The sequence below is a fragment of the Saccopteryx leptura genome, chromosome 3, assembly GCF_036850995.1.
Source record: "Saccopteryx leptura isolate mSacLep1 chromosome 3, mSacLep1_pri_phased_curated, whole genome shotgun sequence".
NCBI lineage: Eukaryota > Metazoa > Chordata > Mammalia > Chiroptera > Emballonuridae > Saccopteryx > Saccopteryx leptura.
This window is the reverse complement of record NC_089505.1, coordinates 298,213,727-298,231,701: the sequence shown is the minus strand read 5'-3', so window position 1 is coordinate 298,231,701 and position 17,975 is coordinate 298,213,727. Positions and strand designations below refer to the sequence as shown.

General features: G+C 37.7%; 1 long non-coding RNA gene across 2 annotated transcripts in view; it reads left to right on the top strand.

The window, feature by feature from the left end:
* Positions 1 to 17,975, top strand: part of LOC136401127 (uncharacterized) — an 87,563-nt gene that overhangs the window by 51,108 nt on the left and 18,480 nt on the right. Inside the window, exon 2 of one of the 2 annotated variants that reach the window (XR_010750474.1) lies at positions 9,818 to 9,984. The exons of the other annotated variant lie outside the window; for it this stretch is intronic. This is a non-coding gene — a long non-coding RNA (uncharacterized lncRNA). The remainder of the gene's footprint in view (positions 1 to 9,817; positions 9,985 to 17,975) is intronic. 2 annotated transcript variants of the gene reach the window in all.

Genomic DNA, 17,975 nt, shown 5'->3' with positions numbered 1-17,975 from the left:
GCACTATTTTAAAGTTCATTCGGCGGTCACTCCAATTGCAGCTTCTGTTCTAAATATGGATCCTTTTCTATTTTTTTTCCCTTGAGAAGTTGTGAGAAGTCATCATTAATTCTTTTTCAGTTACAGTTTACACTCAATATTATTTTGTATTCATTTCACATGTACAGCATAGTGTTAGACAATCACATTCTTTACAAAGTGTTCCTGATATTTCCAGTCCGCACCTGGCACCGTACATAGTTATCACAATATTATTGACTATATTCCCTGTGCTGTACTTTACATCCCCATGACTGCTTTGTAACTTTCAATGTGTACTTCTTAATCCCTTCACCTTTTTCACCCAGTCCTAAAACACCCCTCTCCTCAGCAACCATCAGTCTGTTCTCAGAATCTGTGAGTCTGTTCCTATTTTATTTGTTCATTTATTTTGTTCTTTAGATTTCACATATAATTGAAATTATACGGTATTTGTCTTTATCTGTTTGACTTCTTTCACACCTTTAGGTCCATCCGTGCTGTTGCAAATGGTAAGATTTTATTCATTTTTATGGCTAATATTCCATTGTATATATGCACCACTATGTTTTTATCCACTCTTCTATAGATGGACAACTGGGTTAGACAAGCCCTCATTTTGAAGACTGTGTTACAGGATAGAGTGAACTTAATGCGTAATGGCAGACTAGGACTAAAGTGGACATTTTTGGTCAGTAGGTCAACATCCTCTCAGGTCCTTTATATATTAATTTTACATGCCATGGCTTTAGTCTGCTTTTGCTTCCAAAAGCCAGCATTTGTGCACTTTTCTTTGGTCTATTGGTATGATTTTAGGTTGGTACTATAACATTTATTAAAATAATGCTGTAAGTTAATAGAAACAGCAAAGAACCAAAAAATTAAAATGCAGGCTATGTAAAGTTCTAACTAAAACCCCTTGGTATCTAATGTATTCATTATTAGCTAACTAAAAAGCCCAAGAAAGACAATACACCCAGTATCATAAAGTGCTGCTTTTAGGCTATTGGTTCCTTCTTTACCTGAACAAATACTCAGAAGTATCTGGAAATATACACTCCTTGGGCGTGTCCATTTAACATTGACTGTCTTGTGTGGAAAATGAATACCCCAGCTTCCTTGCCATGAATCTTAGCTAACATATCACAGTTCCCCATGGAATCAAGTTGAAGGTTCCTTATGCAGGATTTAGTCTGAGATGCATCCTTGCTGGCTTATTTCTTCTCTGTCCTCCTTACCCTCACTCCCTTGCTAGTTTTCCTTCCACATTCCTGGTAGATCACTTGCATGGGAATTCTTACCTCAGCATCTGCTTTTGAAAGAACCAACTTAAGACACCAAGAATAACCTGTTCAAAAATGTGATTTAAAAATAATTCAAGTCATAATAAATCATAGAAAAATAGAAAATACCAATAAATAACAATAAGAATTAAACTATGAAATGTTACTGAGCAACATTAAAAGGTGGCTTAAAAATGTAGAGAAGTATATCTACTTTTTAATTTAATTATTATTTATTATTATTATTTTTTGTATTTTTCTGAAGTAAGAAGGGTGGGGAAGAGAAGGACAGACTCCCGCATGTGCCCGACAGAGACCCACCCAGCATACACACCAGGGTCGATGCTCAGCTGATCTGGGACGTTGATCCGCTGCAATTGGAGCCATTCTAGTGCCTGAGACGGAGGCCATGGAACCATTCACAGCACCCAGGGCCAACTTTGCTCCAATGGAGCCTCAGCTACTAGAGGGGAAGAGAGAGACAGAGAAAAAGGAGAGGGAAAGGTAGAGAAGCAGATGGTTGCTTCTCCTGTGTGCCCTTGCTGGTAATAACCTGGGACTTCCACATGCTGAGTGGAGGCCCTACCGATAAGCCAACCAGCCATGGCCTAATTTCTATTACTTCTAATTTATGGTGTTAACATGGATTCAAGTGTCCCACTAAATATAACACCCTCACCCCTTACAACTGTGTCCCTATTTACACCACTTTTACCTCCTAACTACCTCCTCCCTTCCCTCTGGGATTTGCTGTCCTGTTATCTGTATCTATGTGTTATGTATATATAATTTCACTAATCCCTTCACCTTCTATGATTCCATCCCCTCATTCCCCTTCCCTCTGACAGCTTTCCCTCTGGTCCCTGTGACCCTGCCTCTACCTCTATTCTGTTCCTCAGTTCACTTTGTTCACTAGATTCCACATATAAGTGAGATCATATGATATTTGTCTTTCTCTGCCTGGTGTATTTCACTTAGCATAATAGTCTCCAGGTCCATCCATGCCATCACAAAAGGTAAGATTTCCTTCTTTTTCACAGCTGTGAAGTATTCCATTGTGTATATGTAACACAGCTTTTGAATCCACTCGTCCACTGATGGACACTTGGGCTGTATCCAGATCTTGGCTATTATACACAAAGCTGCAATAAACATGGGGGTGCATGTCTTCTTTTGAATCAGTGATTTGGTATTCTTAGAATATATCCCTAATGGTGGGATAGTTGGGTCAAAAGGCAGTTCCATTTTTAATTTTTTTGAGGAGACTCCATACTGTTCTCCACAGTGGCTGCACAAGTCTGCATTCCCACCAGCAGTGCAGGAGGGTTCCCTTTTCTCCACACCCTCGCCAGCCAGCACTTATTGTGTGTTGATTTGTTAATGAGCACCATTCTGACAGGTGTGAGGTGGTATCTCATTGTGGTTTTAATTTGCATTTCTCTGATGATTAGTGATGTTGAACATTTTTTCATATTCCTATTGATCATTTGTATGTCCTCTTCAGAGAAGTGTCTATTCATTTCTTTACCCCATTTTATAATAAAATTGGATTATTTACCTTCTTGGCATTCAGTTTTAGAAGTCCTTTATAAATTTTGGTTATTAACCCCTTATCAGACATATTGGAAAATATGTTCTCCCATTGTGTGAGTTGTCTTTTTAATTTTGTTCATGGTGTCTTTTGTGTGCAAAGCTTTTTAGTATGATATAGTCTCATTTGATTATTTTGTCCTTTATTTCACTTACCTGTGGAGATATATCAGCAAAAATATTGCTATGGGAGTTATCAAAGAGTTTACTGCCTGCGTTTTCCTCCAGAATGTTTATGGTTTCGCGACTTACATTTAAGTCTTTTATTCATTTTGAGTTTATTTTTGTGAATGGTGTCAGTTGGTGGTCTAGTTTCATTTTTTTGCATATACCTGTCCAATTTTCTCAACATCATTTATTAAAGAGACTGTCTTTACTCCATTGTATACCCTTACATCCTTTGTCAAATATCAATTGCCCAAAAAGGCATGGGTTTATTTCTGGGTTCTCTGTTCTGTTCCATTGATCAGTATGCCTGTTCTTATGCCAGTACCTAGCTGTTTTGATTACAATGGCCTGGTGGTGTAACTTGATATCAGAAAGTGTGATACCTCCCTTTTTAGTCTTCATTTTTCAAGATTGCTTAGGCTATTCGTGTTCTTTTATGGTTCCATATAAATTTTTGAAATATTTATTCTATATCTTTGAAATATGCCATTGGTATTTTGACAGAAATTGCATTAAATTTATAGATTGCTTTGGGAAATATAGACATTTTAATGTTTATTCTTCATATCCATGAACACGGTATATGCTTCCATTTGTTTGTATCTTCCTTGATTTCTTTTATTAATATTTTATAATTTTCCAAGTACAAGTCTTTTACTTCCTCGGCTAAATTTACTCCTAGGTACTTTATTTTTTTTGTTGCAATAGTGAAGAAGATTGTTTCCTTAATTTCTCCTTCAGACAGTTTATTGTTGGTGTAAAAAATGCCATTGGTATCTGAATATTGATTTTATATCCTGCCTCCTTGCTGAATTCACTGATCAAGTCTAGTAGTTTTTTGACTGAGACTTTAGGGTTTTCTATGTACAGTATCATGTCATCAGTAAACAATAATAGTTTTATTTTTCATTTTGGATGCCTTTTATTTCTTCTTCTTGTCTGATTGCTGTAGCTGGGACTTCCAGAACTGTGTTGAATGAGAGTGGTGAAAGGGGGCACCCCTTCCTTTTTCCTGATCTTAAGAAGATTATTTTTAATTTTTCCCAATTGAGTATGTTGGTTGTTGGTTTGTCATAGAAGGCCTTTATTATGTTAAATAATGTTCCTTTTATTCCCACTTTGCAGAGAGTTTTGATCATAAATTGGTGCTGGATTTTATCAAATGCTTTTTCTGCATTTATTGATATAATCATGTGACTTTTATTTTTCCTTTTGTTTATATGATGAATCACATTGATTGATTTGCATATATTGTACCAGACTTGCCTTCCTCAAATCAATCCCACTTGATCATGATATAGGACTTTTTAAATGTATAGCTGGATCCAGTTTGTTAATATTTTGTTGAGAATTTTAGTATTTGAGTTCATCAGTGATACTGGTCTATAGCAGGGTAGACAACCTTTTAATACCTACCACCCACTTTGTATCTCTGTTAGTAGTAAAATTTTCTAACCACCCAGTGGTTCCACAGAAATGGTGATTTATAAAGTAGGGAAGTAACTTTACTTTATAAAATTTATAAAGCAGAGTTACAGCAAGTTAAAGCATATAATAATAATTACTTACCAAATACTTTATGTTGGATTTTTGCTAAGTTTGGCAGAATAAATCTTTATAAAACAACTTACTATAGTTAAATCTATCTTTTTATTTATACTTTGGTTGCTCCGCTACCACCCACCATGAAAGCTGGAATGCCCACTAGTGGGAGGTAAGGACCAGGTTGACTTACTACTGGTCTATAGTTTTCTTTCTTTGTAGTCTCTTTTTCTGGTTTTTGAATGAGGATAATGCTTGCCTCATAAAAGGAGCTCAGAAGTCTTCTCTCCTCTTGAATTTTTTGAAATAGCTTGAGAAGGACAGGTGTTAGTTCTTTTTTGAACATTTGGTATAATTCCCCTGTGAAGCCATTCTGTCCAGGACTTTTGTTTGTTGGGAGTTTTTTGATAACTGTTTCAATTTCATTTGTTGTAATGGTTGTTTAAGCTTTCTAATTTTTCCAGATTGAGTTTTGGAAGATTGTGTTTCTAGGAATTTATCCATTTCATCTAGGTTGTCTAATTTTCTGTCATAATAGATCTTCATAATATTTTCTTACAATCCTTGTATTTCTGTGGTGCCAGTTTTTACTTCCCCACTTTCACTTCTAATTTTATTTATTTCAGTCTTCTCTCTTTTTTTCTTGATGAGTCTCATTAAAGGTTTGTCAATCTTGTTTACCTTTTCAAAGAACCAGCCTTTGGTTTCATTGATCTTTTGTATTTTTTTTTTATTATTTCCACTCTGATCTTTATTATTTTTTTCCTTCTACTTCCTCTGAGCTTCATTTGTTGTTCTTTTTCTAGTTCTTTTAGATGCAAGGTTAAGTTGTTTGTTTGAGCTTTTTCTTGCTTCTTAAGGTATGCCTGTAATGCTATGAAGTTTCCTCTCAGGACTGCTTTTGCTATGTACCAGAAATTTTGAGTTGTTGTATGTTCATTTTCATTTGTTTCAAAGAAATTTTTTATTTTTTCCTTGACCTCATTGTTAACCCATTTGTAATTTAATAACATGCTATTTAGCCTCCAAGTGTTTGAATATTTTTCAGTTTTTCTATTGTAGTTGATTTCTAGTTTCATGCCATTGTGATCAGAGAAGATACTTGTTATGATTTCAATCTTCTTAAATTTATTGAGACTTGTTTTGTGTCCTAACATGTGGTCTATCCTAGGGAATGTACCATGAACACTTGAAAAGAATGTATATTCTGCTGCTTTGGTGTGCAAAGTTCTGAAGAGATATATTAAATCCAGTTGATCTAGTGTGTTATTTAAGCCTCTGTTTCTTTGTTAATTTTCTATCTAGAGCAAGGGTTGGGAACTTATGGCTCGTGAGCCAGATGTGGCTCTTTTGATGCTGCATCTGGCTTGCAGACAAATCTTTAATAAAAAAATAACATTAAAAATATAAAACATTCTCATGTATTACAACCCATTCATTTCCTACTGCTCATGTTCATGGTTGCGGGTTGCTGGAGCCAATCACAGCTGTCCTCCGGGACAACACCAAATTTCTATTGGATAATGCGTAAGGTACACAGGTCATTGTATGACTCTCACGGAATTACATTTTAAAATATGTGGCGTTCATTGCTCTCTCAGCCAAAAAGTTTCCCGACCCTTGGTCTAGAGGATGTATGCATTGATGTTAGTGGCGTATTAAAATCCCCTACTATTATATTTATAGTATTGCTGTTGATCTCACCCTTTATGTCCATCAGAATCTGTTTTATATATTTAGGTGCTCCTATATTAGGTGCATAGATATTTACAATGGTTAAATTTCCTGTCTGCCTGCTGGTCTGCCCACTGTGTGGATAGTTTCTACTGAGTCTTCTGTGATGTGGAAGCACCAGTCTTAGTGTCGGGAACATGTGGGGGAAAGCTGCGGCCTCAGCACCTGATAACTGAGTCACTGACACACGCCCTCTGTTTTCTGGCCTCTTAGAATGACCCTTCATCATGACTAGGGTAGGAGAGATTCCCGAGGGTGGAGCAGTTGCTTTTCCCCAGACTGATGCCATTGAGAGGGGACACTTCGCCTAAGAAAGGTGGCAACTGCAGTATTGGAGAATGACTCAGCATAGCAGTTCTGGTGGCCGTCCTTCACAGTGTCTCTCCCTGGGCCTCCTACTTACACTCTCCTCATCCATGTAGTCCTCTCAGCTCCCCCTCCACCGGAGTTCCAGCTAAGTGACTTTGAATGAGATTTTCTATGTGGGCCCTTTAAGACAAAGCCTGCAACTCTGAAAGCTCCATCTCTTTCTTGCAGAAAGAAACCTGGCTCTTTTCACTGCCAAATGCTGTGTTGGCACCTCTTCTAGGCTCTGGCGCTCTAGGCTAGTCTCCTGGCCTGGGGCTGAGCACCCACCCCTTTCAGAGTGACCCTCCGTGCAGTGAGAGTCCCTCCAGACCCTCAGCTGCTGCTTGCTCTTAGGAGCGGGCAGCACTTTCCATGTCTCCGCCCTTCCTACCAGTCTCAGTGTGGCCTCTTCTGTGATCCTTGGTTATAGACTCCGCTTCGTTTAGTCCAAAGTTGATTTTTCAAGATGATTGTTCTTAAATTAATTTTTAATCCAATTTGGTCCTGGAAGGTGGCAGGTGGAATGTCCATCTATCCCATCGCCACCTTGGAATCTTCCCAGGCTATCTATCTACTTATGTAAGAAAATTAAATATCATATAAATATTTTCTCTTAAATTTATATAAAAACTTAAAGCTATTCCAAACTTATTCTAAAAGCATATGGAAGAATTAATGTGTACTAATTACTAGTCATCATATTGAGAATATGATGTCGAAAGTTTTATTGAAATTTTTCTGTTAATTTTACAATATTTTGAGACTATACTTGGCATGGTTAAAAGCATTATCTACAAAGGGAAAAGTAAATAAGTGTGGAGGAAACTCCTTACCAAAAACTAATTGAGAAGAATATTCACTAATTATTATTAATATTAATAACTACAAACACTTAGCATATAATATAACCACATCCATAGCACACACACCTATTTGCACACCTGTTATTTACTCCTCACAACCTCTCTGTGAATGATGTACAAAGTTACAGAAAAGGACATCTCTGCACAGATGGGTTAAGTAGCATGTTCAAGGTCTTACAGGGAAGAATTGGTAGAGTTTATATTTAAACCGAGGCATTTTTGATCCAGACTCAATTTTCTTAATTTCTTTTTTGCTGTGTATGCATAAATGCTAACAATATATTACCAAAGACAATAAAATAAATTGGATCCCATCACAAACAAGTAATCCTGCCATATGAAAGATGCATTTCTCTGACCAAAAAAAAAAATGTGTTCCTAAATTGTTTTTCAGCAACAGCAATTATGGAGGCTATTGTGATTCTGCTCAAAGTGATGACCCTAAAAAACATCCCTCAATCGATGGGGGAACAAGATTCAACTGTATTAAAGTTCTTGGGTTTATTAAAAATACCTATCTCAGCATCATGGACCAGTTATCTCTATCTTCAACAGCCATTTCTGTATAATCAGTTCTCAGTATTCTTTTTAAAAATGGAAATGACAGTAATTCTTCTCTCTTCTTCACTGCTACCTTATCTTCTACAGTGTCCACTGGCACTGAATAGAGATTTGTTGATTTATTAGAGCATAGGGAAAATGTCTAGGCTGTGTGACTCATTGTGACTGCTGGTAGTTGAATGCTGCCAAATGATCATGGACCTCTGACCTGTACCTACCAGTTAGACCCTCAGTTGATGAGATGAAACAGATGTTGGCCCCAAGGCCATGTTAGATTTATAGTAGGTATAAAATTTTAGCTTCTTTTTGGATAACCTTTTCAATCCCATTTTCCTAAAGACAGCTCTGACCAAAAGTATATTCATGACATATACAACATTATTCTAGTTCTACATTATTTTTCTTTAAAAAATATTTTTATATTAGCCATTTTGGTCATTATTACTTTCATTATTATCCATTTTGTCCTAAATGTTAAATATTCAATTCTCTTTAATGCATTAAGAAACTAATGCATTCTTTTTGAAAATAATGGTAATGATAACATGAATACTTTTAGTTATCAATTAACTATAAAAACTGTACTCATTAGCACTTATGATTTCTCCTTATGTGTGTGGAATTACAATCATTTAAGGTGTTTGAGATCGAGTTTTTTCCAATATCAATTTGTGTTTTTTCTTCCATGTAATTCAAGAAAAATAAATTTTCAGCTAAAAGCTAATTATCCTATTTTTCCTGAAGATTATTCTGTTATAATCGGTGAGTAGGAAAACCAGAGAGAAGGAAATCTCTGCATTGATGGGTTAAAATACATGTTCAAGGTCTTACAGGTCTATATTTGTTTTTTCTCTCTCTCTTTTTATTGATGAATTTTAGAGAGAGGAAGGGGGGGAGAGAGAGAGAAACATTGGAAACATTGATCTATTAATGTGGTCATCGTAATCGTAAGGCCAGATTCCCTGATAAATGAGAAGAGATGGATTAGCCACAGAGAAAGAAAAAATACATTTTCACTTGTTACAGTGGAAGGATTACCGAGGAATGTGATGACTGTGTATCTCTATTGATGAAAAATGACTGGCTGGCGAGAAGCGAACATTCTGGCAGGAAACATAACACAGACACGAAATTCACAAACCAGACAGCAAGAGAGAAGCTGCAGAATTAAAAATAAGCATAGATGCCCGTGCGGATGGGGAAGAGCAGGCATGGAGGGTATCGCCTCTGTGGGAAGGGTGGGCAGCCAGGCTCTGAGCATCTGACATCGGTGGATACAAAAGAGCAACATAAAATGAGAAAGAATATCTGGCTACTGAAGAGTGATGGAATTATTTCCAGAGAGAATAATTAAGAGAAGCAATATAAAGTTGGAAATAGAGCATCAGTTCCTCTTCATTCATACTTAATCAAATTTGGACTCGGCTTGCATTCAATAAGAACAAACTGTGGAAGTTTATCTAATCCATGTGCAAATAGACATTTCACACAATCAAGAAAACTGAGGCCCAGACAGGCTAAGGGGCTTTCCAAGGTCCTGAAACTAGATGGTGACAAAGCGGAGGCTAATGGCCAACACTGTGCAGATGTCAAGGCTGTGGTTGTACTCTGGATCCTAGCGTTCACCTTTAAATACAAATTAGAAATGCTTCAATTAGAAGATGAATTTATAAGAATTACTTTACCTTTTTTTTTAATCTTTATTTTCAGGTAAGAGGAGGGAGATAGTGAGTCAGACTCCCACTTGCACCTGGACCAAGATCTACCCGGCAACACCATCTGGGGCCAATGCTCCAGTACTGAGCTATTTTGACACCTGAGGCTGACAGTTCAGACCAACCGAGCTATCCTCAGCACCCAGGGCCACGCTTGAACAAGTAAGCCACTGGCTACAGGAGGGGAAGAGGGAGAGAAGGAGGAGAGGGAGGGGTGAGAAGTGGATTGTCACTTCTCCTGTGTGCCCTGACCAGGAATTGAACGCAGGATGTTCATACACTGGGGCAATGGTCTATCCACTGAGCACCATCCAGGGCCAGGATTATTCTACTTTTATGTTCTTTAATTCAGCTCAACTCAGAACATGCATTGCATACTCAATATATTAAATACTATGTTAAGAAATACAAAGTTGAAAAAGACATGATCCCTCATTGAAGAACCTGTAAGTTACCAAAACAATCTACTATAGCAGACCATCCAATACACCAATAGTTTGTTTCCAGTCTTTCCTAAGAATGAGGTTTACCTCTGACACATTAACAATAAAGATCTCTGTGTCTCTGCCTTGAAGATTCAAATTCTTAGGTCTGGTGCAGAGGCTCTTTTAATTATTTAGTAAATATTCCAGGTGGTTCTTACTATCAGATAAATTAGGAGGATACTACTCCTGCCTGAACATTGTCATCACTGAAGGAACTTAGAAAATTACAAATTCTTCTGCCCCACCCCGTGGCTGTGATTTGATTAATTGTTCTGGGATGTGTGCTGGGGCTTGGATTTTTAAAGATTCTCCAGATGATGTACATGAGGTACAAACACGTTGGGGAAATATCTCCCTTTGTTACTGGGAAGGGGCATGGTAAAGAGGAGGTCATGAAGGAAATGCCATCCAAAAACTATCCAAACTCCTATCTATCAAAAACCTATCATGTGATAGCCCTTTGTGTACAGTGTCACTTCATTACTAGAATAAACCTATCAGGTCACCACCAGTTTAGAGAACTTGCTCAGGCTCATGAAGTTTGAAAGCAGCTGAGCAGGTGTTTAATACTAGTTGTCTGAATCTGGGGCCTAAACCTTTGGTGCTTTGCCAGACTGACTTTCAGATGCAGGTTGAAAGGTGGAGAGGTTTGTCACCGACAGAAACTGGGACAGAAGGCAGCCCAACGACAGGCACCTATGTCCTCACAGGAAGAAGTGTGATACTCCAGGCTGTAAACTTTGACTCCAGATAAGGGAGGGCTTGAATTCACTGACTGCTGGATTAATTATCACATAATTGATTGATTCATCTATTTGTTCATTCATTCAGCATACTGTTATTTTATCCATTACAATGATTGCATATTAAAATGCAAAAAAATACACATCTGGATTAAATATATGTTAAACTTTTGCCTGGACTTTTGAGCTTAAACTTGATTCCATTTTTATTTTAATTTCTTTGTTTCTGTTAACATATTCCACCAAATTATAACTCACACATTGAGGCTGACGCCATCCCTGCAGAGTGCTGAAAATGCACTTTTGCGGGGACTTTAAAAGAGCAGAGAAGCAGGAGTAGAAATAAATTGTGGCATTCTTAAACACAAAAGGATATTTTATGAAGTTCAAATGAAAGAACTATAGTGCATGCATCCATCTGGATCGATCTCCAAAACATTAGAGGGAAAAAAGATAGCTCAAAATGTGTACATAAAATGCACAAAATAGCATTATAATTTCATTTTTTTCATGTACAGATAGTAAAACACTTAAAATTTGTGAAATCTTAAATATCAAAACCAAAGTAGTGATAGCATGACATATTGTGTATTTCAGCAATGACCACAATAATACCTCCCATCCCACATGTTCTTCTTACAATGTGACCTTGTTATTTCTCTCATGGATCCAGGTGGACTTCAGTGACTCTCTCAAATAAGAAAGTACAGTAGAAGAGACTCAGTTTGGCCTCTGAGGTTACATCATGAAAGTGTCATGCGTTTCTGCCTGTGCTTTGAGGATACTTGCTCTTGCAACCCAGTCACCATCCTGTAAAGGAGCAAAAATAGTTACTTGGAGTGACCTCATATATCACAGAGCCCCAGCTGAGGTATCAGCTGACAGCCAGCATCAGCCCCCAGACATATGAGTGGACAAGCCCTCAAAAGATTCCAGCCTGCAGCCACCGAGTCACCCTCCGGCTTCAAGTCTTCCCAGCGGAGGTTCCAGACATCATGAAACAGAGACAGGAATCTCCGCTGAGCCCTTTCCTAATGTCTGATGCACAGAATCCCTACACAATATAAGACAGTTATTAAAAAAAGAAAAGATCAGAGATAATATGACAAAAAAAACACACATAGGTAACGTATTCTCTCCTAAAAAGTGGAACTCCTCAGGTTTTTAGACTAGACAAATGCTATAAACATATCTCCTTAGGGAAAAGGCTTCTAATATGCAAAATACTTCTATCCAAGGTCCTCTTTTTAAAGTACACTTTGCATTCTTCTTATTATCAAAGAAAAAATGCACTTGGGCATTGGTTGTCTAAAAAGAGCAAATTTCTCTTTTCCCAGGAAGAGGTTGTCATAGGATCTGTAGACAAAAGCAGTCTTTAAGAGATGGAGAATATTTGGGAGCAAAAGTAAGGGGATGTTAGTATCTCTGAATTTTGAATCTTTGAAAAGAAGAATTTCCTAGACACAGAGCTATGTTTTCTCTGTATATTATGACGTTGCTGCTGCTTGCATCAGTCACATGCATAGGGGGCTTCTATTAGCAACAACAAACAAGCACTCAATGTGTAACACCACAAAATGGCTTCATGAAATTATGTTGCTAATTTTTTTCCATGTAAAGGAATAATGTGAAGATTTTAACATTCAGTATGACATGTAGAATCTAGATAGAATTTTGTATGTTCATCTAATTATTATTTTTCATCAAATATATTTAAAGTATCAATACTGTGCCAGGCAGAGTACTGAGCAGTGGAGCTTCAGGGCTAGCAGAAGAAGACATGCCTTGTTCTTACTGGTCTCACAATCTAGTGAGGAAGACAATCAAGTGATCATACAATATACAAAGGACACATGCTAAATGCCATTTATTACATTACACAGTACATACAACAGTGCATACATTTAGTAACAGCAATATATTGCAATTCAACAGGATTTTAAATTGACATGAGAGTAGGCAGGTAGATAAATGGTTCAGTGTAAAGACCAAATTTAAACTCAAATGTATGTGGGAAACTTCATTTATGACAGATGATTTAGTAGGGAAATATTGATTTATTTGCTAAATGTTCTTTTTTTTTTTTTTTTTTTTTTTTTTTTTTTTGCATTTTTCTGAAGCTGGAAACAGGGAGAGACAGTCAGACAGACTCCCGCATGCGCCCGACCGGGATCCACCCGGCACGCCCACCAGGGGCGATGCTCTGCCCACCAGGGGGCGATGCTCTGCCCATCCTGGGTGTCACCATGTTGCGACCAGAGCCACTCTAGTGCCTGGGGCAGAGGCCACAGAGCCATCCCCAGCGCCCGGGCCATCTTTGCTCCAATGGAGCCTCGGCTGCGGGAGGGGAAGAGAGAGACAGAGAGGAAAGCGCGGCAGAGGGGTGGAGAAGCAAATGGGCGCTTCTCCTGTGTGCCCTGGCCGGGAATCGAACCCGGGTCCTCCGCACGCTAGGCCGACGCTCTACCGCTGAGCCAACCGGCCAGGGCTGCTAAATGTTCTTGACATACTTGTTAAAATTTTATAAAAGTTGTTAGAAAACTATTCAGGATAATATTTTTATAACCTTGTGCCAAAGGACAAGATAAGAAATGCAGTAACGATGATGGGCAGACTGATATTTGATTCCATAAAGAGCCATAGGAAGAGTAATAATATTTGTAACATAAACAAAATCCCAAAGGTTGAATAGCTATGATATGTAGAAAGTTTGTAAAACTGAAGATAAGAACACCATGCCACTGTGCTGCTCTCTGCTATGGACAGTTTTCTCAGCACAAAGAATACACTGGAGAGAAAAAAGACACAATACCACTGCTCATGGAGTGTGTGAATCTAGTGTGTGAATTTAACATTGATCAAAAGAATTATGGAAATAAATATATCATTGCAAACTGAAATGAGTACTCTGTAAGGAGAAACTTAACCTGTGAATGCTTTTAACTCAGCTGCCCCCAGAGAAAATAAAATGCAAATTGAAACACACTATTCTGTACCATGTCTTAAGCAGTACAATTGGCATACATTAATAACGACTAAAAATTAGGAGGGGTTTCTATACATGAGGAGTGGTTTTAAATATTTCCAAATATTTTATATAATTTTGACACAAATCCCATGGAATACCTACTGGTACTATCATCAACATTTCACAGCAGAAAACTGAAGCCCAGAGCTGATAAATGGTGGGGGTGAGCTTTGAACTGAGGCATACGGACCCCAGGGCGTGCGTGCTTAGGTCAGAACTGGTAATAGGAAGGCTGGCGAGGATGCTGCCTGGCAGACTTTCACACTGCCGGTGGGTGTATGTGCCAACCTATTTTTAGAGAAATGTTAATTATTGGTATTGATTAAAATGAAAAACGTATACAAATGTGTCAGTGTTTTGACCCAGTAACGTCACATTTAGAAAATTCTACTGAAGCACTATAAACATCTCCTGGCAAGGATCTGTATACAAGGATGTCTATTGCAACCTAAGCAGTGATAGCAGAATACTAGACCCATTCTGAATATCCGTTAACATGGCAAGAATTGAATAAGCTATGAAACACACATTTTAAAATCTTATTTTGTTGTTAAAAACAATTGATTACAACTAGAGATTTTGCTTGACCTTGAAAGATGTTTATGACATTTAAGCCAAGCAGGGACAGCAGGATACATAAATAGGTAAATTATACAGAAAGAAACATAATAGACCAATAAAGACATATAAAAAGGTCAAACTCATTAAACATCAAGATAAAAAACAAGAAATTAAGACATTTCCACCCTAAGATTGGAAAAGTTATAAAGATTGATAATACCTTCTGGAGATAAGTATGATGCTAAATAGATATTATTGCACATGATATAAATAGAAACCATCTTTACAATGATGTTTTTGGCAGTATGAGTCAAATTAATAATGTATGAATTCTCCTTTCCAATATTTTACTACTAGGTTGCTAACCTCCCAAATTATGCAAACGTGCAAATATAGGCATGTATGCCACTGTTATTTGCAGCATTGTTTGTAATATTAGACTAACTCAAATGTCTACCAGCAGAGAAATGGGATAATAGATTGTCATAGTCATTAAAAGAAAGACTATACAAGACTGAATATGAACAGAGTATTAACAAAGACAAAACTCCAAAACAGTGTTATGCAAGCAACAATTTGCAGAGGAATATATAAAAAACAAGTGTGTGTGTGTGAGCGTACTGTGCATTGCATATATAACATGGCATCAGCAAAAGTTTGGAGGCTTGAAAGAACATGTCCAGGACACAGTGAAGTGTCTGATAGAGCAGGAATGTAGTATGTTTGAACGAAGGGCATAAGGATAAAAGATAAGAGCCAGAATTTTAAAGGCATTGGCTACCATGCCAAGGAGCCTGGAATGTATTCCTTTGGCATTGGTGAATCCACAACACTTTGAGAAGAGAAAGCCAGGACCATATTTTCATTTTAGAAAACAACCCTGGTAGGTATTGAGAGGTGAGATCGGAACTGATTGGAGAGATGCATGAGAAGACAAGTCCAGAAGTGCGGGCGCCTGTGAGGCTGCTCCCGTGCTGATCCAGGTGAGGAATAAACAAGGTGACTTCGTTATGGTGCGGGAGACACTGAGAACAGAAAGGATCAACAGTTGTTGTTTTTGGGGTTTTTTTTAAGTCAAATAAAAAGGAATTATACATTGATTTGAATAAAGAAGTTCTGAAGAAAGGAAAACTAAATAAAATGACTCTGTGCTTCCTAATATAAAAAGACCAAGGGCAAATGGGTCCTAATTTAAAAAGTAGTCTAGCATTTGAGCATGGAGCTGTGATGTACAAAGATTGGTTAAATACTGTTTAGAAATGATCCATAGAGAATCAGGTAATCTAGGTATGCTATGTGATATATAAAACAGAAATTAATCTATGCTTTAGTTTTATATTTAAAAAATTGGTAAATGCAAGCATAGATATGGGGAATGTCAATACACCTGTTTACATAAGGTAACATGAAGGGTTAAGTTTTTAGCACATGTTCTAGCACTGTGGCCCAAGCAGCTGTGGGTCTGAGCAGAATTAGGACTAGCACTGCTTCCTCAAGTCTGTCAGGGTCGCTGTGAGATATTTGGTTCAATCATCTAACAGAGAAGAAGAATGAGAAAACACATGAAGAGCTATTTTTGTCATTCTGGGCACAAATTATTTTTCAAACGGCACTAGTGAACTCAATACTAAATGCAGGGGTCCCCAAACTTTTTATACAGGGGGCCAGTTCACTTTCCCTCAGACCGTTGGAGGACTGGACTATAAAAAACAACAACAACTATGAACAAATCCCTATGCACACTGCACAAATCTTATTTTAAAGTAAAAAACAAAACAAAATGAGAACAAATACAATATTTAAAATAAAGAACAAGTAAATTTAAGTCAACAAACTGACCACTATTTCAATGGGAACTATGGGCCTGCTTTTGGCTAATGAGATGGTCAATGTCCGGTTCCATATTTGTCACTGCTAGTGGTAACAAGTGATATGATGCGCTTCCGGAGCCATGAAGCTTGTCTCCGGCGTCACCGAAAGTAGTACTATACATGAGCAACGCCACACTTTGCGGCGCCGCCACATACAGTACTCCTGGAACACAGGATGCATCCGTTGACCATCAGTGAAAGAGATGCCCCTTCCGGAAGTGTGGCGGAGGCTGGATAAATGGCCTCAGGGCTGTAGTTTGGGGACCCCTGACTAAATAGATCTATTATTTGCAAAGAACCAGAAAATATTAGATCATTCTAAGGATGTATGTTGGACCTGTAATTTGTTTTTAAATTAAAGTATTTTACTGCTTCAACTTAAAAAGCACAGTGGGTTTGTTTATAATAAAAATCTCCTCAGCCCAGGCCATATGTGTCCATTACTTGGGATCTGGCTAAGCTCAAAGCATGGACAGTGAAACTGCATTTAATTTACCTGAAGCTTTGCAAGCACATAGTAGAAAGCCAGCTTTCAAGAAGTCTTGCTGTGGATTTTAAGGGAGTTGCCACAAAGCAACAGAAATCTCTTAGCCAAGCTCTGTAACGTTAAAGGTAGCAGACTCTGTGATTACATCTGTATCCATCATGGAGATGAGACGGCGTCTGATCTAGTATTACACCAGTAAAAGCATGTCGCAGGTCAGGACAAGCAGTTAAATCAATCAAGAACAGGACCCGCAAGGGCACGTGTATGTGTGTGCACACCCACCAGGTTTCCGAGGCTGAAATCCAATCTGCGGCGTTCGCAATGCCATCATAAGAGGCTTCAAGCTAGAGTTAATGTAAAGCGACATTTCTACATTGAAAGTGTTTTTGCTATATTTTGATACAAAGCAGTGTAACAAGAGCCTTCTAAGTTCTTTAAACAGTATGAAGATTCTTATTAATCACCATATTACTCAACTCCTCATAGGTAAAATGGAAAGATTTTTAAAAATAAGGGGAAAAGCAATCATAACAGCTGCAGAAAATGATGAAACGTTAAAGGGAATGTCTTATTTTCTTTCACCTTTTTATTGTACAGTTGTCATAGTAATAATGCCTAAAATGACTCTATTATAAGCTTTCCCATTAGCTGGTTAATATAATCATATTAGCTGCTAGAAATAAAATAGATACAATTTTGTTTATTTTTTTTCATAGCAGAAAAAGGTATTCCACTCAGATTGCTTGACATTCTTTAGAGAACTCTCTAATACAATGTGTTCATTTATCCTGAACACCTCATGACTAAATTGTAGGTAGTTGAGGCATCATGGCCTCTCTGAAGATGAAGGAACAGGCACCCAGAAAAGTTCAGTGGCCTTACTGAAATCACACAGTAATCTCAGTGGTCTGACTCTTCAACTCTTTTTCTTGGGAGGAGGGATGAATTTTTGTAATCCGCAGAAACAGACTATCTCTT